The 26,098-nt window shown below is 43.7% G+C and overlaps 1 protein-coding gene across 2 annotated transcripts in view; it reads right to left on the reverse strand.

The window, feature by feature from the left end:
- Positions 1-3,793, reverse strand: part of LOC115175365 (hyccin-like) — a 30,029-nt gene extending 26,236 nt beyond the window's left edge. Inside the window, exon 1 of one of the 2 annotated variants that reach the window (XM_029734587.1) lies at positions 3,610-3,792. The gene's annotated coding sequence lies outside the window, so the exon portion shown is untranslated. Of the gene's footprint in view, positions 1-3,609 lie in introns of both variants that reach the window. The other variant, XM_029734588.1, reaches the window with a different exon arrangement.
- Positions 3,794-26,098: the final 22,305 nt, after the last annotated feature.

Genomic DNA, 26,098 nt, shown 5'->3' on the forward strand with positions numbered 1-26,098 from the left:
TGATCATATTTACTGGGCGCCCTCTCCTCATACTGCTGTTAGGCCAAGCTCTCTCCTTTCAGGAGCCATGAACGGGTGTCAAATGAAAGATAAGAGAGTCTATATTTTAGAGATATTAAGGAATATATACATTTTCCTAGGAATAAGGCTTTGATTTCTGGTCAAACAGATGGAAAAGGGGTCTTAGACAACATCCACTAGAAAAAGTCTTACTGTATTAGAAATACATCAAAACAATGTCGATTTTTTTATTTTATTTAACCTTTTATTTAACTAGGCAAGTCAGTTAAGAACAAATTCTTATTTACAATGACGGCGTACCCCGACCAAACCCTGAATACGCTGGGCAAATTGTGCGCAGCCCTATGGGACTCCCAAATCACGGCCGGTTGTGATGGAGCCTGGAATCGAACCAGGGTCTGTAGTGACGCCTCCAGCACTGAGATGCAGTGCCTTAGACCGCTACGCCTCTCGGGAGCCCAAAGTCCCCTGCCAACTACTATCAACACATTAAGTTTTAGATAAATGTTTCTGCTTTCTGTAAGTTTAAGAAACATTGCCTTGTAATTCTGTTACCAAAAACCCACATCCCTTGAAGATATTTTATAATGTCTCTCCCTCATGTGGAGGGAGGATAATGAAAGATCACAGAAGTAACAAGTGAAGGTAGACCTACCAATTAGTTTAATTTTTTATTTTGCTGATATGAAGTTTATGAATTATTAAGGGATTAAAACTATGAATTATCTTACTGCAATTGAATTGGCTACAATAAGAAATTATAGTAGTTACAAACCAGTTGGATCACCTGCTACTGTCCTCCCTTCCACTGGCATACTGTTATGTTCAGCTCATAACTCTCCCCGTTTACTGTAATAAGCATCCTCAGCCACTGAGCACCGACGACACCGGACGTCCAGGAACGTTTAAAAGTAGTTGAAATTTGGTCAGTCTGCTCTGGCCCGACTAAATCTGAACCAATGATAGAAGTCCGTTTCACAAGTTCGGTCAGCACAGTAATTACAGTAGAGCACAGTAGTATACATTACTTTACAGTAGAGCACAGTACTATGCTTTACAGTAGAGCACAGTACTATACTTTACAGTAGAGCACAGTGCTATACATTACTTTACAGTAGAGCACAGTGCTATACATTACTTTACAGTAGAGCACAGTAGTATACATTACTTTACAGTAGAGCACAGTACTATACATTACTTTACAGTAGAGTTCAGTACTATACATTACTTTACAGTAGAGTTCAGTACAGCAGAGGTCGCAGACCATCAACAAATTTGCGTTTAGAACTCGTCACCTGTGTTTCATATTGAAAGTCAGTGTTTTTTTTGCATCAATAAACTAATCAGGGATGTGCAACTTTAGCTTTCCTTCATAGAAAACACATTTCATATGCGTTTTAAAATCTTTTTGCGTTAAAAACACAGAATTCTGCATTAATGAGACCCCTGGTGCAGTACAATGTAGTGTATTGTACTGAACATATCTACTTCACTGTATGTACTGTACTCTACTGTACTGTGATTGGTTCAAATTTGGTCTGGTACAGACCGTGGTCACAGAGTTTCTAAACCAAGAGGTGCAACATCGCGAGACTTCCAGGAACACTTGTGAAGCAGAGCAGGCCGGGGTTTGGACTTGGAGAAGTCAAGGAGAGAAGTGAAACACTGTTCCTTTAGTTGTCTAAAGCCACAACCTAGATTCCAGCCAATGTCTCAAGTAGCTGAACTTATTATTACTCCTACCTCGTGAGTGACAAACTGACATTTTTTGTTTTTGTTGTCAAAATCAACTTTATATTTAAAGGAGTGCCTTTGATTTGATGGCCTGCACATGCGCAGTCCAGCACAATACGACCGTTAGAAACACGTTGTCGGGCCTACGCCCGAGTTTAGCTAGCCAACGTCGCCATGGCGTCGCCTACATTTGTGATCTGGGATTTGCATTGGAGAAGCAGTACTGTACCGTCTTTGTCATGGTCTTATTTCGGGGAGGAGCTCATTATAATAAATAGCCAGTTTGTAGAATACCCAAATATGCAAAAGACAGATATTGAATATTTCTACCTTTGTGTACCTATTGAAGATACATTATGATATTCATATCCATAATTATATATTTATGCGTAGTACAGATAAGGGTCACATGATCTTATTCCTTTACCAGATGTAAATCCACTTCACTTATTGTAGTGTTCAATAACCATCGTTTTTTTCCCCCAAAACTCAAGTGTCATGTCATAGCCGACACCACGTTCTTTCTGCAGACATCTTTGAATCTTAATTTGATGCAGATATTTCAAGAGTTTTTGAAAAAAACGTGGTCGCATAAAAACGGAGGGAGATTTACAAAAATGTGCTTCAGCACAATTCTTCCAGTAAATGTGTTGTGAAAATGTCCGTGTAAATTATTCCAAGTAGTCCTTGTGCATGGTTTGTTAAACTTCGAAATCAATGGTTTTTGTTTGGCATACATTTTAAAGTGAAAAATCTGAGTCAAAGTGTAATTCCATTACTGTGGAACTGCCCTGTAGCAGAGGGACTGTGTGTGTACACCTCTACAGTGGTGAGTCGGGTGGGTATAATGTGTGTAAAGTTCCAACAGGAATCTGTTCCAAAAACTACTTTCGTACAGCGGCAGAATAAGATACCGGATAGGGAGTGGGCTACTTCATTAAGTTTTCAATCACCACGTTTTTTCCGAAAAATGTCTGTCCTCCCTCTGGTTGCCTCTGGACAAACATTAATAATAAGTTAGGTGGTGAGTTGATGCCTATTCGGCAGCTAGTTAACTAGGTGAATTGATCGTGCTACTTTGTATGAGTTGTTTGTTGGCGACCTTGTACTTTACGACGTTTTTGGAACAGATTCCTGTTGGATCTTTACACAAAGGATACCCACCCTTCCTGGGTCTGTGGTATCCACCGCAGATCGATGCTACAAGACTATTGATCAGTGTAACAGCCACAATATCTACTGGCATAAACACTAAGCAGTAGCTAGTTGACCGTCACTACAATACAAATCATAATCAAATCGATTAGCTACATCATATGGAGACTAAACCAGACTGAAATAAGACTAGGGTATAAATGACTTGTTAGCTAGCTGAAGGACAAACTTTGACAGCCGTCTGATTACGGAAGCCACCTGGGCTTGTCACGCCAATGACAGTAAACTAGTTGCTAAATTAGCTAACTGTACTAATCTTGCCAACCTAGTCACGAAACGAAGTTACTAATGAGCTTGTTTGAACTCAACGCCTGACACAGTTTAACTCGACGTTAGTTAGCTACAGTAGATGCTAACGGTAGTTGGCATGACTCCTAGTTATCAAAGCTTCGCCAGTGAGCTCTACAGAAATCCGCTAGCTAGCTTCCTATTGTAGATAGCTACTTTACCTAACAGTTATTGCAAACTACTTTGTGTGAGGTCGCTAGTAGGACTAACTACTTTAGTTAGCTATATTTGCTTCCCAGAGCAGAATCGCCAACTCAGTCAGATTTCAAACTGAAAATGTGCATGCAGTCAGAATGGCCTCTCCAAGAAGACGAGCTAGCTGGAGGGAAAAAAAATGTATTATTTACTTACTATCATGCTATCTCGTGATTTCCTTTGTCTCCAAGTCCACTATTGTTCCGTCCAGGCATATGGGTAGCTATCAATTACTCCACAAATCCACTAATCTAAATCATTTATCAACCTACATCTTCATTTACGACCACAATTCCTACTAGCTTGAATTCGAGGATTAATTCGGAATGACAGGCATGTGAGCAAATGGTCAAACAGTATAAAACGTAACCCCCACGCCTCCAGAAATAGCGACCAATGCAATTTGGTATAGGGGCGGGACATCATAATTTCCGCAAATACGGTGGATTGTCGCTGTCATCTCTGACAGTCAGAGCAGACCATGGGAAGAGGAAGAGACACTGGTCGTGTACGAACCACAGTGGCGGATCTAGACCATTTTAACTGGGGGGGCCAAGCTGGGGCCATTAAGAGGGGCCAGTTACATTAGACGTTATTGTTGTCATATCGTGTTCTTCACTGCATTGCAGGCATTAGCAGGCAAAAGACCATGTTCATAATCATCATCGTTGCCACTGTCTTATAACAGATGTAAAAAAAAGAACGATAGCAAAAATGTGTTATGTAAACATTATTTCATACTCCACATTTAGGGGGGCCACAAGGGGGTCCAAAATTGTTGTCACAGGGGCACTGCACCCCCCCCCCCCTCCAGAACAGCTAGTGATGAACCATTTTGTTTTATATAATATCTGATATTTGTAACATTGAAATTCATCTTTATATGTGATTTTAAAAGGGAAAGTATACAATGTTCTCAACTCTTTAAAGGGTATGTATTTTTAATATGCTGTATTATAAATGTTATCTACATGGTTATCACTGCAAGGCCTATTAACTTACATTATATAATTGTTATTAACCAGAAAAATATAATGGTTTAATAATAATTATACCAGGTTGATGTAAAAAGTAACTCTGGAAATATATTATGTAAATTTTGGTACATTCATAGACAAGCCTCCATCTGCCAGTAGTTTATGAGGTGCAGTGTAAGATGTGCATAGCTAATGGTCCTGCAACGGTTAACGCTGCAGAAAAACGCCTTTCAGATAATTGCAGTAACATTTGAACTAATACATGATGTAAATGATTGACCAGACACATGAACTGTCTTGTCCTTGTCCACACTACAGTGCAACATGTCAGTAGCAAAGCTTTTCCTCCATCTTCTCATCTCCCTTTTTCTCTCACTCTCTCTCAATCACACACACATCTCTCTCCCACCCTTAACCCCCCCCCCACACAGTCCCTCCCTCCCTATATCTCCCTGTCCTGCTGCGGGGTCCTGTCAGTACCAATAAGGATTCTCTGTGTGCTAAGTGGTTTAGAGGTGCAGTGTACCATGTTCTAATACTCCGCTATGTCACTCAAACATGTTCATACAAATCTTAAGACACTAACAACAGAGTGCAGTTTTAATTTGTTATAAAACACAATAACATACAGTATTAACACAGAAGAAACCCTAACATGATCTCTAAAATTGACAGTGGTTTAATGAACAGTGTTTGATTAGAATAGTATTCAGAATAGGAATTCCTGTCCAGAATAAATCAGGATATATCTCAGCTAATTTCTCTAACTAGTTCATAGACATACTCACAATACAATACTTAAACACTATCTATAACCAGTCATAATCTGTGGCACTCCAAGACCAGCCGAAACCTGCAGGAGAGTGTTTTCTAACAGTGTAGGTCCATAGTGTGCTTTTTACATGATAGTAAAAATAGCCTACATTGATTCCCAAAATAATTAAAAGTGACCCAGAGGTCAGTGTCCCCAGAGGTCTCTCTCCTCTCAGTGTGTGTGAAAGAGATTACCATCCGATAAGAGGTGGACCCATAGAGTTACCAGTGCAAGGTGTAAGGAACCACAGCGCTGGGTCTCTGGATAGAGGATTAATAGCACTAGGTCCCTGGATAGAGGAACAACAGCACTAGGTCTCTGGATAGAGGATTAATAGCACTAGGTCCCCAGATAGAGGAACAACAGCACTAGGTCTCTGGATAGAGGATTAATAGCACTAGGTCCCTGGATAGAGGAACAACAGCACTAGGTCCCTGGATAGAGGAACAACAGCACTAGGTCTCTGGATAGAGGATTAATAGCACTAGGTCCCCAGATAGAGGAACAACAGCACTAGGTCCCCAGATAGAGGAATAACAGCACTAGGTCCCCAGATAGAGGAATAACAGCACTAGGTCCCTGGATAGAGGAACAACAGCACTAGGTCCCTGGATAGAGGAATAACAGCACTAGGTCCCCAGATAGAGGAACAACAGCACTAGGTCCCTGGATAGAGGAACAACAGCACTAGGTCCCTGGATAGAGGAACAACAGCACTAGGTCCCTGGATAGAGGAACAACAGCACTAGGTCCCTGGATAGAGGAATAACAGCACTAGGTCTCTGGATAGAGGAACAACAGCACTAGGTCCCCAGATAGAGGAACAACAGCACTAGGTCCCTGGATAGAGGAATAACAGCACTAGGTCCCTGGATAGAGGAACAACAGCACTAGGTCCCTGGATAGAGGAACAACAGCACTAGGTCCCTGGATAGAGGAACAACAGCACTAGGTCCCCAGATAGAGGAACAACAGCACTAGGTCCCTGGATAGAGGAATAACAGCACTAGGTCCCTGGATAGAGGAACAACAGCACTAGGTCTCTGGATAGAGGAACAACAGCACTAGGTCCCCAGATAGAGGAACAACAGCACTAGGTCCCTGGATAGAGGAACAACAGCACTAGGTCTCTGGATAGAGGAACAACAGCACTAGGTCTCTGGATAGAGGAACAACAGCACTAGGTCCCCAGATAGAGGAATAACAGCACTAGGTCCCTGGATAGAGGAACAACAGCACTAGGTCCCTGGATAGAGGAACAACAGCACTAGGTCCCTGGATAGAGGATTAACAGCACTAGGTCTCTGGATAGAGGATTAACAGCACTAGGTCCCCAGATAGAGGAACAACAGCACTAGGTCCCTGGATAGAGGGGAATGACTATAAAGGAAGAGACAAATTATGTATTACACAGGAAGCGGCGCAGGTCCTAATCCAGGCACTTGTCATCTCCCGTCTGGATTACTGCAACTCGCTGCTGGCGGGGCTCCCTGCCTGTGCCATTAAACCCTTACAACTCATCCAGAACGCCGCAGCCCGTCTGGTGTTCAACCTTCCCAAGTTCTTGCACGTCACCCTGCTCCTCCGCACACTCCACTGGCTTCCAGTTGAAGCTCGCATCCGCTACAAGACCATGGTGCTTGCCTACGGAGCTGTGAGGGGAACGGCACCTCCGTACCTTCAGGCTCTGATCAGGCCCTACACCCAAAGAAGGGCACTGCATTCATCCACCTCTGGCCTGCTCGCCTCCCTACCTCTGCGGAAGCACAGTTCCCGCTCAGCCCAGTCAAAACTGTTCGCTGCTCTGGCACCCCAATGGTGGAACAAGCTCCCTCACGACGCCAGGACAGCGGAGTCAATCACCACCTTCCGGAGACACCTGAAACCCCACCTCTTTAAGGAATACCTGGGATAGGATAAAGTAATCCTTCTACCCCCCCCCCAAAAAAAATCAAGATATAGATGTACTATTGTAAAGTGGTTGTTCCACTGGATATCATAAGGTGAATGCACCAATTTGTAAGTCGCTCTGGATAAGAGCGTCTGCTAAATGACATAAATGTAAATGTATACATTACAGAGGGGAATAGCTATACAGGGAAAAATACTACCTGGATAATAGAGTGATATGGCTCAAAAATGTACCTCAATTCAGGGATGGAAGATGTTGTTGTAGCTTACTCCTAATTATCTCAATATCAAGAAACGACAAATCGAGAATATAGCAATACTGCTAGTTTTCAAGTAGACTGCCTTTTTCCTCCTCATGCTAGGCTAGCTAATGCTAAAGCAGCCCATTGCTTTCCATTAAAATACAATGCCTAACATTGGGGTGAGTAGCTTCCGGAAGTGTTGTGGGATCCAATGGGTTGCTTTAGCATTAGCTAGCCTAGCGTGCTGACGAAAAAGGCAGTTTAATTAAAAACTAGCAGTATTTCAATATTGTCGATGCGGTAACATATGGCAGCCGGTGCCAAATTGAATATCTAAATTACCTTGCAGCTGGCGGCCATCTTAGGCCTATAGGTTTCAATGGCAATTAGGCCTAGAGTGTAGCCTAACTATTGGCCACAACAGTAGAACTACTCATAACTCAACCATAAGTGTATAAACAGGCTATGTAACATGGCAGAAGAGTGTCTGAGTGGGCTGCAGAAACTGCTACGTTTTGGGGGAGCCACAGGTGGGTTTCCACAGTGTGTGTCAGGCCAGTCCTGCTACCTGTGCAGCCTCAGTTTGGACCTCTCCAGCCCGCTGGCGGTAACTTAGTGAAAGCTCCCTCGCCCTTCTCACTTCCTGCATGGTCTCAATCAGGTTCTCTCCTCCAGTCTACAGCGGTCCTGATGGGTTGGTGCCGCCTCCCTGACCTGCTCCACCATTCGCTCCCCCCACTCAGCAGCCAGCCTATCAGCTCCTGGAGCTTGGTCCCAGCAGCGCTTATCGCTTTGGCGCCCAGGGAAATGGCCCAGAGCTCCTCCTGAGCTAATCGGAGGCGGCTAGGCGGAGACTCCTCTTCCTCGACCGCAGACCTCAGCGGAACCACTGAGAGAGAGAAGTCATACCCCTTCATCCCCATGGTTACACACCAACTGTCCTCTAGAGAGAGAGAGAGAGAGAGAGAGAGAGAGAGAGAGAGGTTATAAGCCTTCATCTGTAGACTTACACTTTACCTGTCGTATGGAAGGGAGTGGGAGTGAGCGGGGGTAGATTAGATTAGATGAGTTTATATGTCACTTGCACAGGGTACAGTTAATTATTAAGCTCTGAGCTCCAACGGTGCAGGTCAAAAAGAGTAGTTAATGAAACAATAATAACAAAATGTAAAATAATAATATAGACATATTTAACTGTAATAATGACAAATGTCCATGGGGGGTGGAATGTTCCAGAGGGAATGTCCTTGGGGGGGGAATGTTCCAGAGGGAATGTCCATGGGGGGGGGGGGAATGTTCCAGAGGGAATGTCCATGAGGGGGTGGAATGTTCCAGAGGGAATGTCCATGGGGGGGTGGAATGTTCCAGAGGGAATGTCCATGGGGGGGTGGGGGGGGGGGGGTGGAATGTTCCAGAGGGAATGTCCATGGGGGGGGGGGGGGGATGTTCCAGAGGGAATGTCCATGGGGGGGGGGGAATGTTCCAGAGGGAATGTCCATGGGGGGGAGCAGCAGGGGGGGAAGTGAGAAGTAGAATGTCCTAAGGTTGAAGAGTCGCTGTCGTGCTTTCTTCACCACGATATCCATGTGGGTTGACCATTTCAGCTCCTCGGAGATGTGTACGCCTAGGAACTTGGTCGTTTTGACCGTCTCTGCGGCGGCCCAGTTGATAAGGATGGGCATGCCTAGCCTGGTTCCTCCTGAAGTCCACAATCAGCTCCTTTGTTTTGCTGCCGTTGAGGGAGAAACGTTTAAATGGCACCATGCCGTCAGAGTGCTTACATCCTCTCTGTAGGCCGTCTCGTCGTTGTTGGTAATCAGGCCTACAACTGTCGTGTCGTCAGCGAACTTGATGATGGAGTTGGAACTGTGAGGCCAGGAAGAGAGAGAGAGAGGACTGGCAGGGCTCTGTTATGCCTGCATGTTTTTTGGGTTGGTTTCACTAACCTCGTGGGGACCAGAAGTCCTCACAATGATAGTAAAACAAGGACAAGTGGGGACATTTATCCGGTCTCCACAAGGAAAAAGGCTATTTTAGGTTAGGGTTACAATTAGGGTTAGGAGTTAGGGTTAGGGGTTAGGGTAAGGGGTTAGGGTAAGGGGTTAGGGTTAGGGGTTAGGGTAAGGAGTTAGGGTTAGGAGTTAGGGTTAGGTTAAGGGTTAGGGTTAGGGTTAGGGTAAGGGGTTAGGGTTAGGGGTTAGGGTAAGGGGTTAGGGTTAGGGGTTAGGGTAAGGGGTTAGGGTTAGGGGTTAGGGTAAGGAGTTAGGGTTAGGAGTTAGGGTTAGGTTAAGGGTTAGGGTTAGGGGTTAGGGTAAGGGTTAGGGTTAGGGGTTAGGGTTAGGAGTTAGGGTAAGGGGTTAGGGTTAGGAGTTAGGGTTAGGTTAAGGGTTAGGGTAAGGGTTAGGGTTAGGTTAAGGGGTTAGGGTTAGGAGTTAGGGTTAGGTTAAGGGTTAGGGTTAGGTTAAGGAGTTAGGGTTAGGAGTTAGGGTTAGGTTAAGGGTTAGGGTTAGGGTTAGGGTTAGGTTAAGGGTTAGGGTTAGGGGTTAGGGTTAGGAGTTAGGGTTAGGGTAAGGGTTAGGGTTAGGTTAAGGAGTTAGGGTTAGGAGTTAGGGTTAGGTTAAGGGTTAGGGTTAGGGTTAGGGTTAGGTTAAGGGTTAGGGTTAGGGGTTAGGGTTAGGAGTTAGGGTAAGGGGTTAGGGTTAGGAGTTAGGGTTAGGAGTTAGGGTTAGGGTTAGGAGTTAGGGTTAGGTTAAGGGTTAGGGTAAGGGTTAGGGTTAGGAGTTAGGGTTAGGAGTTAGGGTTAGGTTAAGGGTTAGGGTAAGGAGTTAGGGTTAGGAGTTAGGGAAAATAGGATTTTGAATGGGAATCAATTGTTTGGTCTTCACAAGGATACTAAAACAAATGTGTGTGTGTGTCTCACTGTGCTCCTCTTTAATCTTCCTCACACACTCTGTAAGAGTCAGGTTGCTGTCATTGTTACAGTCGTAGGTGCGTCGCAGAGAGATGATGCGTTCCTTCATGGCATCATAGCTCTCCTGTTGTTGGTTGAACGTCACGGCTACATCAGAGAACCGCTGGTCCAAGTCTCACGCTTCGGAACCAACCGACCACTCTGTCTCACTGAAACACACACACACACAGAGTCAATAACACACACACACCCTTTGGGACCAACCGACTCACTGAAACCAACCGACTCACTGAAACACACACACACACACACACACACACACACACACACACACACACACACACACACACACACACACACACACACACACACACAATAACGTACGTATGTACACGCACACACACACACACACACTTGTTATATGATGGTAATATGTGTGATTGAACCTGTGGGTGCTGGTCGAGGCTGTCTGGCCGACTCTGGTTTAGCTGATTTTGAAGGCTTGGTGTGAAGTAGAGGCTGTCTGGCCGACTCTGGTTTAGCTGATTTTGAAGGCTTGGTGTGAAGTAGAGGCTGTCTCTGTAACACACATTCCACTGTGTGAGTGAGGTATGGGCGGGTTATACAAATCCAATCAATGTCTAAAACACTGTAACAATAGACCTATTATATTCAGTAGTGGGTAATATTGTGGCATAACACTTCCTGATGCAGAAACATGTAGGTCATGTGTAGCGCACTATTACATTGGTTTGTTGTAAATATGATCTGATCAAGCTTATTATATGAAAGTAGCCTAATGCATGAGTGAATATTTTTACATTTGAGTAATTTAGCAGACGCTCTTATCCAGAGCAATTTACAGGAGCAATTATGGTTAACCTTCCTCCTGCTCAAGAGCAGATTTTTCACCTAGTCAGCTCGGGGATTCGGTTAATGGATCAACCTCTTAACCGATAGGCTGACTACCTGCCGTCCGTGGTTTTGTGTCTGATTCCACAAATGATGTTTCCCCGCTAAAAATAAAGTTATAGGCTACTTTTTTTACTGTGTAGTCTAACCCCAGACAATACATCATGTTTCTTTCCTGTTCCAATACAATACCTCGTCATTGTCTTCGGGAAGGAGAGACACAGCAACAGAATAGCACAGACATTCTCGCTGAAATGATCCCGAGAGACCCAACAGTTAATCCCCGCAATCAATCTCTCTTTATTCGTTTTTCTCCACAATCTCTCTTTCTCTCTCTGTGTATCCAGGTCACCTCTGCCCGTAGTCCCGGTGACGTCACCGGTCATGGGACTGATTTTGCGGAAAGGTTTTCTAGCTGTGGACACAGACAGGACAGGTGCACCCAGCTGATACACTGGACCGGTCATGGGACTGGTTTTGCGGAAAGGTTTTGCGGAACAGGACAGGTGCACCCAGCTGATACACTGGACTGGTCATGGGACTGGTTTTGCGGAAAGGTTCTGTGGAAAGGTTTTCTAGCTGTGGACACAGACAGGACAGGTGCACCCAGCTGATACACTGGACCGGTCATGGGACTGGTTTTGCGAAAAGGTTTTCTAGCTGGGGACACAGACAGGACAGGTGCACCCAGCTGATACACTGGAACTGTGACATGCATAGCGATACATTTTAGCGTTCAACAGTAAACAGACATTTGACACGTCAGAGCCGTCATTTTAAGTAGTACATTTATGAAACGACAAAACGGTAGGCCTATCTGCAGCAAGTAGCCCAGAATGAAAAGAGACAAGCAGAGGCGGTCTGTAAACCGACGCTAGAGGGCGATATTTGACAGCCACTGCAACTGATTTTACCTCAACAGGAACCCAGAAGAAAGGAGAAACTGAGCAGTGCTAACCGGCTAGCTTACACATAACTTATCATGTCAGCAAACTAAAGTAATATTATAGCCCAGTGGTTTACATCCAGCGAGGCAACATCAAGATTAGTGTGTGTACAAGCTGGACATGCATGTGTTGCTCGCGTTTAGCTGCACGCACTCTATAGCAAGCTAAATGAGCATAACTGCTAACACCAAAACAAACAGGCTGTACTGTGGAGTGGACTTTGGCAGCAGCAGTGGGAGTTATAGCTGCTATTGCAACTAGTCTGCTTATACATTATTATTTAGAAAATATAGACCCATAACTGGCCAACTAATGTAGCTAGCAGCTAAGGCCAGCACCAGTATGGCTTCAGCAGCTGCAACAGGAGACAAACACTCAGCTTAAGGTTCCCAGAAGAAGAATGTGGCTCTGTTGGTAGAGCATAGTGTTTGCAACGCCAGGGTTGTGGGTTCGATTCCCACGGGGGACCAGTAGGAAAAACATATTTTTTGATGAAATGTATGCATTCACTACTTACTGTAAGTCGCTCTGGATAAGAGCGTCTGCTAAATGACTAAAATGTAAAATGTAAGTTGGCTTCTAAAGGCGAGTTTAGTTTCCTGTCCAGTATCATGGGCGTCATGTACAACCTGAGGACACAGGTGTGTGTGTGAGAGAGAGCTTGTGTCTAACAGTGTTTTCTGCAGGGTACTCTACGTGATGTGATTCAGAGTGGTGCAGCCGCCAGCTATTTCTTTCAGCCTCGCATTTACTAGTGAGGTGTTTCTCACCTATTCTGCCATGTAATATTGTTTCTTTCTTTCTTACCTCTATAACATATCTCTCTCCCTCCATGTGTAACCTCTCCTGTGTGTTCAGGTGGGATGCTGGATCGTCAGGAGTTGGGAGAGAACAGTCAACCGGGACATAAGAAACACTACTACAGGATTGCCCTGTTTGGAGGCTCCCATCCACAGTCCTGCAGATACTTCAACCCCAAGGTACATGCACACGCGTCCGTTTGAGAAGCTTCGTGATGCCACAGCGGTGTTCTGGGATAATGCTGTCTACACCCTGGGAGGATCTCAGCTGTTCCCCATCAAGAGGATGGACTGTTACAACGTGCTGAAGGACAGCTGATACTCCAAACTATGTACTGGAAGTGTGTGTGTGTGTGTGTGTGTGTGTGTGTGTGTGTGTGTGTGTGTGTGTGTGTGTGTGTGTGTGTGTGTGTGTGTGTGTGTGTGTGTGTGTGTTATTAGAGTCTGAAATAAGAGCAATGTGACATGTGTTGCAACACAGAGAACGTTGTGTGTGAGTGTGTGTTGTATTAGAGAAGGTTGTGTGTGTTGTATTAGAGAAGGTTGTGTGTGTGTTGTATTAGAGAAGGTTGTGTGTGTTGTATTAGAGAAGGTTGTGTGTGTTGTATTAGAGAAGGTTGTGTGTGTTGTATTAGAGAAGGTTGTGTGTGTTGTATTAGAGAAGGTTGTGTGTGTTGTATTAGAGAAGGTTGTGATCTCGACCCCCTACACCACGGGACAGTAAAACACACTAGAGGACAGGGATGTGTTGTATTAGAGAAGGTTGTGTGTGTTGTATTAGAGAACGTTGTGTGTGTTGTATTAGAGAAGGTTGTGTGTGTTGTATTAGAGAAGGTTGTGATCTCGACCCCCTACAACACGGGACAGTAAAACACACTAGAGGACAGGGATGTGTTGTATTAGAGAAGGTTGTGTGTGTTGTATTAGAGAAGGTTGTGTGTGTTGTATTAGAGAAGGTTGTGTGTGTTGTATTAGAGAAGGTTGTGATCTAGACCCCCTACACCACGGGACAGTAAAACACACTAGAGGACAGGGATGTGTTGTATTAGAGAAGGTTGTGTGTGTTGTATTAGAGAAGGTTGTGTGTGTTGTATTAGAGAAGGTTGTGTGTGTTGTATTAGAGAAGGTTGTGTGTGTTGTATTAGAGAAGGTTGTGTGTGTGTTGTATTAGAGAAGGTTGTGTGTGTTGTATTAAAGAAGGTTGTGTGTGTTGTATTAGAGAAAGTTGTGTGTGTTGTATTAGAGAAGGTTGTGTGTGTTGTATTAGAGAACGTTGTGTGTGTTGTATTAGAGAAGGTTCTGTGTGTTGTATTAGAGAAGGTTGTGTGTGTTGTATTAGAGAAGGTTGTGATCTCGACCCCCTACACCACGGGACAGTAAAACACACTAGAGGACAGGGATGTGTTGTATTAGAGAAGGTTGTGTGTGTTGTATTAGAGAAGGTTGTGTGTGTTGTATTAGAGAAGGTTGTGTGTGTTGTATTAGAGAAGGTTGTGTGTGTTGTATTAGAGAAGGTTGTGATCTAGACCCCCTACACCACGGGACAGTAAAACACACTAGAGGACAGGGATGTGTTGTATTAGAGAAGGTTGTGTGTGTTGTATTAGAGAAGGTTGTGATCTAGGCCCCCTACACCACGGGACAGTAAACACACTAGAGGACAGGGATGTGTTAGGCTTGTGGCTTATCTATATCAGCATTGTAGCATAATGGAACGTTCGATACACAACATTGTTTGTGTGTGTGTGTGTGTGTGTGTGTGTGTGTGTGTGTGTGTGTGTGTGTGTGTGTGTGTGTGTGCTCGCTCATTTTTGTCCGAGTGTGACCCTGTGTCTCTGTCCGTCTCTCCCTCTAGGCTGCTCAACGTTGAACCTGAGTGTTATGACATGTTGAACCTGAGTGTTATGACACGTTGAACCTGAGTGTTATGACACGTTGAACCTGAGTGTTATGACCCGTTGAACCTGAGTGTTATGACACGTTGAACCTGAGTGTTATGACCCGTTGAACCTGAGTGTTATGACACGTTGAACCTGAGTGTTATGACACGTTGAACCTGAGTGTTATGACACGTTGAACCTGAGTGTTATGACACGTTGAACCTGAGTGTTATGACCCGTTGAACCTGAGTGTTATGACACGTTGAACCTGAGTGTTATGACACGTTGAACCTGAGTGTTATGACCCGTTGAACCTGAGTGTTATGACCCGTTGAACCTGAGTGTTATGACACGTTGAACCTGAGTGTTATGACACGTTGAACCTGAGTGTTATGACACGTTGAACCTGAGTGTTATGACCCGTTGAACCTGAGTGTTATGACCCGTTGAACCTGAGTGTTATGACACGTTGAACCTGAGTGTTATGACACGTTGAACCTGAGTGTTATGACACGTTGAACCTGAGTGTTATGACACGTTGAACCTGAGTGTTATGACACGTTGAACCTGAGTGTTTATGACACGTTGAACCTGAGTGTTATGACACGTTGAACCTGAGTGTTATGACACGTTGAACCTGAGTGTTATGACACGTTGAACCTGAGTGTTATGACACGTTGAACCTGAGTGTTATGACCCGTTGAACCTGAGTGTTATGACACGTTGAACCTGAGTGTTATGACACGTTGAACCTGAGTGTTATGACACGTTGAACCTGAGTGTTATGACACGTTGAACCTGAGTGTTATGACCCGTTGAACCTGAGTGTTATGACCCGTTGAACCTGAGTGTTATGACACGTTGAACCTGAGTGTTATGACACGTTGAACCTGAGTGTTATGACCCGTTGAACCTGAGTGTTATGACCCGTTGAACCTGAGTGTTATGACCCGTTGAACCTGAGTGTTATGACACGTTGAACCTGAGTGTTATGACACGTTGAACCTGAGTGTTATGACACGTTGAACCTGAGTGTTATGACACGTTGAACCTGAGTGTTATGACACGTTGAACCTGAGTGTTATGACACGTTGAACCTGAGTGTTATGTTAATACACAAATATCTCATTTACATACAGGTACAGTCAGAAGTTCGGACACACCCACTAATTCAAGGGTTTTTCTTTATTTGTACTATTTTCTACGTTGTAGAATAATAGTGAAGACATCAAAACTATGAAATAGCACATATGGAATCATGTAGTAACCAAAAAAAGTGTTAAACAAATCAAAATATATTTTGGATTCTTCAAAGTAGCCGTGTCTATGTGAGATGTAGAGTAGGTGACTGGAGGATCTCTGCATGTGTGGATCCCACCGTGAAGCATGGAGGAGGAGGTGTGATGGGGTGGGGGTGCTTTGCTGGTGACACTATCATGATTTATTTAGAATTCAAGGCACATTTAACCAGCATGGCTACCACAGCATTCTGCAGTGATACGCCATCCCATCTGGTTTGGGCTTAGTGGGTCTATAATTTGTTTTTCAACAGAACAATGACCCAACACACCTCCAGGCGCTGTAAGAGCTATTTTACCAAGAAGGAGAGTGATGGAGTGCCGCATCAGATGACCTGGCCTCCACAATCTCCCGACCTCAACCAAGTTGAGATGGTTTGGGATGAGTTGGACCGCAGAGTGAAGGAAAAGCAGCCAACATGTGCTCAGCATATATGGGAACTCCTTCAAGACTGTTGGAAAAGCATTCCAGGTGAAGATGGTTGAGGGAATGCCAAGACTGTGCAAAGCTGTCATCAAGGCAAAGGGTGGCTTTTTTAAGAATCTCAAATATAAAATGTTTTGGATTTGTTTAACACTTGTTTTTGGTTACCTCATGTGTTATTTCATAGTTTGATGTATTCACTATTCTACAATGTAGAAAATAGTAAAAAATAAAGAAAATCCCTTGAATGAGTAGGCGTTCTTAAACTTTTAACTGGTAGTGTATGGAAATGTGATTTTTCAGATTTGTATTTTCATATAAATTTGCTAAAATTAAAAAAAAAAACATTTTTGCTTTGTTGTCATGAGGTTTTGTGTGTAGATTGATGAGGGGGAAAAAATGATTTAATCAATTTTAGAATAAGGCTGTAATGTAACAAAATGTGGAAAAAGGGGTCTGAATACTTTCTGAATGCGCTGTGTGAATGAATGCACCCCATAGAGTCGAGCTAAGATTGTACTTTTCTATACCATGTATCATATGACTAAGTACAAAACCAAAATTACATAATTTTTGTGCATATAAAAATCTGCCAATGGTATAAATATTGATATTACAAAAATACAGAACTCAGATAGACTAAATCTACACAGAGTATTGGTGTGTATTCTCCAAAAAGTAGTTGTTGTAGGGCAAATCTAAAAATGTATTTGTTTGAATCCAGGTTTCTCTGGAAACATAATATTAAGTTATATCTTCAGAGGGTGGAGGGGGATCTGTAGGCGTGATCTTGACCTGATAGACATCACCTGCCTAGATGGAGCACCATGTCCTCACCTATGGTTTTAACTAGGTATGACCATGTACAAAATCTAAATTATTTTAGATATACAGTGCCTTGCAAAAGTATTCATCCCCCTTGGCGTTTTTCCTATTTTGTTGCATTACAACCTGTCATTTAAATTGATTTTTATTTGGATTTCATGTAATGGACACACAAAATAGTCAATTGGTGAAGTGAAAGGAAACGTGTTTAAAAAAATGCTAAAAAGTTAAAAATGGAAAAGTGGTGTGTGCATATGTATTCACCCTCTTTGCTACGAAGTCCCTAAATAAGATCTATTGCAACCAATTACCTTCAGAAGTCACATAATTAGTCCACCTGTGTGCAATCTAAGTGTCACATGATCTGTCACATGATCTCAGTATATATACACCTGTTCTGAAAGGCCCCAGAGTCTGCAACACCACTAAACAAGGAGCACCATGAAGACCAAGGAGCTCTCCAAACAGGTCAGGGACAAAGTTGTGGGGAAGTACAGATCAGGGTTGGGTTATAAAAAAATATCCAAAACCTTGAACATCCCACAGAGCAAAAATTAAATCCAGTATTAAAAAATTTAAAGAATATGGCACCACAACAAACCTGCCAAAAGAGGGCCGCCCACCAAAACTTACAGACCAGGCAAGGAGGGCATTCATCAGAGAGGCAACAAAGAGACCAAAGATAACCCTGAAGGAGCGGCAAAGCTCCACAGTGGAGATTGGAGTATCTGTCCATAGGACCACTTTAAGCTGTACACTCCACAAAGCTAGGCTTTAGGGAAGGGTGGCCAGAAAAAAGCCATTGCTTAAAAAAGAAAATAAGCAAACACATTTGGTGTTTGCCAAAAGGCATGTGGGAGACTCACCAAACATATGGAAGAAGGTACTCTGGTCAGATGAGACTAAAATTGAGTTTTTTGGCCATCAAGGAAAACGCTATGTCTGGCGCAAACCCAACACCTCTCATCACCCCGAGAACATCATCCCCACAGTGAAGCATGGTGGTGGCAGCATCATGCTGTGGGGATGTTTTTCATCGGCAGGGACTGGGAAACTGGTCAGAATTGAAGGAATGATGGATGGCGCTAAATACAGGGAAATTCTTGAGGGAAACCTGTTTCAGTCTTTGAGAGATTTGAGACTGGGACGGAGGTTCACCTTCCAGCAGGACAATGACCCTAAGCATACTGCTAAAGCAACGCTCGAGTGGTTTAAGGGGAAACATTTAAATGTCTTGGAATGGCCTAGTCAAAGCCCAGACCTCAATCCAATTGAGAATCTGTGGTATGACTTAAAGATTGCTGTACACCAGCGGAACCCATCCAACTTGAAGGAGCTGGATCAGTTTTGCCTTGAAGAATGGGCAAAAAATCCCAGTGGCTAGATGTGCCAAGCTTATAGAGACATACCCCAAGAGACTTGCAGCTGTAATTGCTGCAAAAGGTGGCTCTTCAAAGTATTGACTTGGGGGGGGGGGGGGGGGGGGGGTGAATAGTTATGCACGCTCAGGTTTTCAGTTTTTTTTGTGTTATTTCTTGTTTCTTTCGCAATAAAAAATATTTTGCATCTTCAAAGTGGTAGGCATTTTGTATAAATCAAATGATGATAACTCCCAAAAATCCATTTTAATTCCAGGTTGTAAGGCAACAAAATAGGAAAAATGCCAAGGGGGGGTGAATACTTTCGCAAGCCCCTGTATGCTTAGTTGCAGTCAAAACAACTCATAAAGGGAGGAGCATGTATGCTTAGTTGCACTCAAAACAACTCATAAAAGTCTGTCAATGGTATGAATACATGGTTGAACTATAATACAGAAACCAGCTACTCTCTAAATGTACACAGGGTTGTTTTGGTGTGTATTCTCTGAAAAAAATAATTATACCGGAAATGTTATTTAGATACCAGAATTCCTATAATATCCTCCAATATTATGTAATTGCAATATTGTATTTGGGTTGCTATACCATTTGGTTTGTAGTGATTTTGATGATTTGGGCATGCTTTTTGAAGCATTCTGCCATAGGCCTTACTACTCCCATTGTTTCACTAGCAGTAATGCTAATGCTGGCTCTGGTGTAAGTAAATAAAGAAAACAAAGGTATTTTTTTTGGTCAATGTCTCTCAGGATAAATGGATGAGATCAATGAAAATTAAGTATATTTCAAATCTTGGTTACTGCCCCTTTAAATGGCAGTCGTTTTTACCACACATTTCAAAATTCTAAAAGTGAAATGATACTACAATCAAATGATGTTAAATCATCTTTTTAGTACTAATGTGGATTGTACTTTGGAAAAAAGCTGCACATTATTTAAGTAAAAAATCTGATTTTTGTTTTACAGAATATGCAAATTAAATGTAAATTAAATTGTCTGTTTTGGTTATTTTTTACATTTCAGATGACATTATTTACATATAATAAGAATTAAGTTTTGCTACATTTTGCTATGATTTTCAAATAATTTCTTCTTGGGGTTAAAATTGGTAATACAGTTGGTAATCCATATATGTAAAATATGTTGGTAGTATGATGGTTAACGAGAAACAAAACCCATTCAAACATACATTATGTCAAAAACACTTAAAATTCTCAAATGTACAGTTGGCATGCTGAAGTGGAATGATGAGGAACTGAAACGCACACTGGTTCAGTCTTACAGGTGGTCAAGTTTTATTCTCCTCAAGGGGAAATCTGTAATAATTCAAACATTCATTAAAGTGGCAATCTGAGATTCAAACATCGACAAAGCTGACACCAAGAAATGTTTTGTTGCTCAGAGGTGGGGCTGGATACATTTTTTAATTGAACCTTTATTTAACTAGGCAAGTCAGTTTAAGAACAAATCCTTATTTGCAATTGCGGCCTACACCAGCCAAACCCTAACCCGGACGACGCTGGGCCAATTGTGCGCCGCCCTATAGTACTCCCAATTGAGGCCAGTTGTGATACAGCCTGGAATTGAACCAGGGTCTGTAGTGATACCTCTAGCACTGAGGTGCAGTGCCTTAGACCGCTGCGCTGCTCGGGAGCTCGCTGACCACTCTCAAATTCAAAGTTGGAGTTATGGATGCAAGGATTGGCCATCAATGAGGTCGAAATATAGTTTTAACCATGCTTTGAAGCTATACAGTGTTTGTTTACAATTACATAATTTACAAAAAATGTAGTACATCAAGCTTATATATTGGGTGGTAATTCAGACAGTATGGTATAACAGAATAGCTTGACCAATGGAATTCAGACAGTATGGTATAACAGAATAGCCTGACCAATGGAATTCAGACAGTATGGTATAACAGAATAGCCTGACCAATGGAATTCAGACAGTATGGTATTACAGAATAGCTTGACCAATGGAATTCAGACAGTATGGTATTACAGAATAGCTTGACCAATGGAATTCAGACAGTATGGTATTACAGAATAGCCTGACCAATGGAATTCAGACAGTATGGTATTACAGAATAGCCTGACCAATGGAATTCAGACAGTATGGTATTACAGAATAGCCTGACCAATGGAATTCAGACAGTATGGTATAACATAATAGCCTGACCAATGGAATTCAGACAGTATGGTATTACAGAATAGCCTGACCAATGGAATTCAGACAGTATGGTATTACAGAATAGCCTGACCAATGGAATTCAGACAGTATGGTATTACAGAATAGCCTGACCAATGGAATTCAGACAGTATGGTATAACAGAATAGCCTGACCAATGGAATTCAGACAGTATGGTATTACAGAATAGCCTGACCAATGGAATTCAGACAGTATGGTATTACAGAATAGCCTGACCAATGGAATTCAGACAGTATGGTATTACAGAATAGCCTGACCAATGGAATTCAGACAGTATGGTATTACAGAATAGCCTGACCAATGGAATTCAGACAGTATGGTATTACAGAATAGCTTGACCAATGGAATTCAGACAGCATGGTATAACAGAATAGCCTGACCAATGGAATTCAGACAGTATGGTATTACAGAATAGCCTGACCAATGGAATTCAGACAGTATGGTATTACAGAATAGCCTGACCAATGGAATTCAGACAGTATGGTATAACAGAATAGCCTGACCAATGGAATTCAGACAGTATGGTATTACAGAATAGCCTGACCAGTGGAATTCAGACAGTATGGTATAACATAATAGCCTGACCAATGGAATTCAGACAGTATGGTATTACAGAATAGCCTGACCAATGGAATTCAGACAGTATGGTATTACAGAATAGCCTGACCAATGGAATTCAGACAGTATGGTATTACAGAATAGCCTGACCAATGGAATTCAGACAGTATGGTATTACAGAATAGCCTGACCAGTGGAATTCAGACAGTATGGTATTACAGAATAGCCTGACCAATGGAATTCAGACAGTATGGTATTACAGAATAGCCTGACCAATGGAATTCAGACAGTATGGTATTACAGAATAGCTTGACCAATGGAATTCAGACAGTATGGTATTACAGAATAGCCTGACCAATGGAATTCATCTGGCTTCTGATTTGATCTGACACATTCTTAATTTGTGATTTGTTGTTACATAAATAGAAAAAGTAACATTTCTAAACATCTAATTCATACCAGTTTATCCAACCAAAACCCTTTTCTCAGGGACTGTCTCTTGTCCCTTCCACATATAGCTATCTTCACTGTCTGCTTTAGTAAATAATCCCCACTTACAAAAACAGATCATTGTCGGGCAATACACCCTGAAAATGAACCCTATTATTTGTTGTTTCATTTGCTCTGTCCACCTGGCCTGAAAATAATATCAATGTGAAGAAGGGTTTGAGACGGGTCCAGTTTAGTCCTCCCTGGTCGGTCACCTGTTTGAAAGGCGACTCCCTTGTCTTGTCTAGAGTACTCTTGTTCTTATTGACGCACCAGTTTGAGATATCAGGTGAGTGGACTGTTTATTTTTACTGTCAGCTCAAGATCACAGACATTATTATTGTATAGAAAAAGGTCAAATAGAAATTAACATAATTATAACATTGTCTAACATTATTATATTCTGTAAAACACTTGTTGTTGTCTTTGTGTCAACTCCCTCCATCCCACCCGTGTGTGGGGGCGTGGGTGCGGGACAGTTTAGTTCTGCTCTAGAGGGGGAGGAGAGGGAGGGGGAGGAGGTGAAAGGAGAGAGCTGGGGAGGAAGAAGAGAGGAGAGGGATGGGAGAGAAAGGACAGGGGAGAGGGATGGGAGAGAAAGGAGAGGGGAGAGAGATGGGGCGGAGGAGAGAAGAGAGTGATGGGGAGGAAGGAGAGAGGGATGGGGGAGGAAGGAGAGGGGTGGGGAGAGAGGAGAAGGAGGCGAGAAGAGAGGGATGGGGAGGAAGGAGAGGGGTGGGGAGAGAGGAGAAGGAGGCGAGAAGAGAGGGATGGGGAGGAAGGAGAGGGGTGGGGAGAGAGGAGAAGGAGGCGAGAAGAGAGGGATGGGGGAGGAAGGAGAGAGAACCCCGAGTCCCTCCTCTCAACCCCTTTCACCCCTGGACACACACAGAGACAAACATTCAGGCATGCATACACACAACATATTCTATTGGGCTGTAATAGGATGGATGACCAGAGCTCCCCATGAACATCAGTCTCAAATCTCTCTCTCTCTCGCTCTCTCTTTCACTCTCTCGCTCTATCTCTCTCCCTCCCTCTCTCTCTGTCTTTGTCTCTCTCGCTCTCTCTGTCTCTCTGTCTTTCGCTCTCTCTTTCTCTCGCTGTCTCTCTCGCTGTCTCTGTCTCTATCTCTCTCTCTCTCTGTCTGTCTCTCTATCTTTCACTCTCTCCCTCTCCCTCTCTCTCTCACACACACACACACACACACACACACACACACACACACACACACACACACACACACACACACACACACACACACAGATTACTGAAAAATGAATGGGGAGAATAAAAAGAGAGAACAAATGGGGAGGCATGTGAGGGAGAGGGTAGATGTACGACGCCGTGTCACAGTCACAAAGGCTGAACAGAGTGTCTGGCATCACCCAGGAGAACCATCGGGGGATTACATTAACAGAGCGTCTGGCATCACCCAGGAGAACCATCGGGTGATTACATTAACAGAGGGCCTGGCATCACGCAGGAGAACCATCGGGTGATTACATTAACAGAGGGCCTGGCATCACGCAGGAGAACCATCGGGGTGATTACATTAACAGAGCGCCTGGCATCACGCAGGAGAACCATCGGGTGATTACATTAACAGAGGGCCTGGCATCACGCAGGAGAACCATCGGGTGATTACATTAACAGAGCGCCTGGCATCACGCAGGAGAACCATCGGGTGATTACATTAACAGAGGGCCTGGCATCACGCAGGAGAACCATCGGGTGATTACATTAACAGAGGGCCTGGCATCACGCAGGAGAACCATCGGGTGATTACATTAACAGAGGGCCTGGCATCACGCAGGAGAACCATCGGGTGATTACATTAACAGAGGGCCTGGCATCACCCAGGAGAACCATCGGGTGATTACATTCAGAATCCAGTCAGCACTGTCGTCTCTCTATGTCAAGTTGAATCACACACACGCCATCCCTGTGTGTGTGTGTGTGTGTGTGTGTGTGTGTGTGTGTGTGTGTGTGTGTGTGTGCACAGCATGTGGAGGAGCTCTCTTCTCTTCAGGGTGATGGGAGCCAGTAACAGAAAGAAACACACTGGAGCATTAAAGCACTAACAGACCAGACCAACAGACAGAGAAACAGACCAGACCAACAGACAGAGGAACAGACCAGACCAACAGACAGAGGAACAGACCAGACCAACAGACAGAGGAACAGACCAGACCAACAGACATTGGAACAGACCAGACCAACATACAGACATTGGAACAGACCAGACCAACAGACAGAGGAACAGACCAGACCAACAGACATTGGAACAGACCAGACCAACATACAGACATTGGAACAGACCAGACCAACAGACAGAGTAACAGACCAGACCAACAGACAGACAGACAGACAGAGTAACAGACCAGACCAACAGACAGAGGAACAGACCAACAGACAGAGAAACAGACCAGACCAACAGACCAGACCAACAGACAGAGTAACAGACCAGACCAACAGACAGAGGAACAGACCAGACCAACAGACAGAGTAACAGACCAGACCAACAGACAGAGGAACAGACCAGACCAACAGACAGAGGAACAGACCAGACCAGACCAACAGACAGAGAAACAGACCAGACCAACAGACAGAGGAACAGACCAGACCAACAGACAGAGGAACAGACCAGACCAACAGACAGAGAAACAGTGTTTGGTGTGTATCTGTGTGTGAAGTGGGGTGTGTATTGGTGTGTATCTGTGTGTGAAGTGGGGTGTGTATTGGTGTGTATCTGTGTGTGAAATGGGGTGTGTATCTGTGTGTGAAGAGGGGTGTGTATCTGTGTGTGAAGTGGTGTGTGCCGCTCAGGAAGAGTGTGTGTGTGTGTTTGTGTGTGTGTGTGTGTCTGTTTTTTTAAATGTTTTATTTCACCTTTATTTAACCAGGTAGGCCAGTTGAGAACAAGTTCTCATTTACAACTGCGACCTGGCCAAGATAAAGCAAAGCAGTTCGACACAAACAACAACACAGAGTTACACATGGAATAAACAAACATACAGTCAATAATACAATAGTAAAAGTCTATAAACAGTCTGTGCAAATGAGGTAGGATAAGGGAGGTAAGGCAATAAATAGGCCATGGTGGCGAAATAATTACAATTACAATATAGCAATTAAACACTGGAGTGATAGATGTGCAGAAGATGAATGTGGAAGTAGACATACTGGGGTGCAAAGGAGCAAAATCCAGTCATTGGCAGCAGAGAACTGGAAGGAAAGGTGGCCGAAGGAGGAATTGGCTTTGGGGGTGACCAGTGAGATATACCTGCTGGAGCGCGTGCTACAGGTGGGTGTTGTTATGGTGACCAGTGAGCTGAGATAAGGCGGAGCTTTACCTAGTAAAGACTTATAGATGACCTAGAGCCAGTGGGTTTGGCGACGAATATGAAGTGAGGGCCAGCCAACGAGAGCATACAGGTCGCAGTGGTGGGTAGTATATGGGGCTTTGGTGACAAAACGGATGACACTGTGATAGACTGCATCCAATTTGTTGAGTACAGTGTTGGAGGCTATTTTGTAAATGACATCGCCGAAGTCGAGGATGGTCAGTTTTACGAGGGTATGTTTGGCAGCATGAGTGAAGGATGCTTTGTTGCGAAATAGGAAGCCAATTCTAGATTTAATTTTGGATTGGAGATGTTTAATGTGAGTCTGGAAGGAGAGTTTACAGTCTAACCTGACACCTAGGTATTTATAGTTGTCCACATATTCTAAGTCAGAACCGTCCAGAGTAGTGATGCTGGACAGGCGGGCAGGTGCGGGCAGCGATCGATTGAAAAGCATGCATTTAGTTTAACTTGCATTTAAGAGCAGTTGGAGGCCACGGAAGGAGAGTTTTATGGCATTGAAGCTCGTCTGGAGGTTAGTTAACACAGTGTCCAAAGAGGGGCCAATAGTATACAGAATGGTGTCGTCTGCATAGAGGTGGATCAGAGAATCACCAGCAGCAAGAGCGACATCATTGATGTATACAGAGAAGAGAGTCGGCCCGAGAATTGAACCATGTGACACCCCCATAGAGACTGCCAGAGGTCCGGACAACAGGCCGT

The sequence above is a fragment of the Salmo trutta genome, chromosome 36, assembly GCF_901001165.1.
Source record: "Salmo trutta chromosome 36, fSalTru1.1, whole genome shotgun sequence".
Taxonomy (NCBI): domain Eukaryota; kingdom Metazoa; phylum Chordata; class Actinopteri; order Salmoniformes; family Salmonidae; genus Salmo; species Salmo trutta.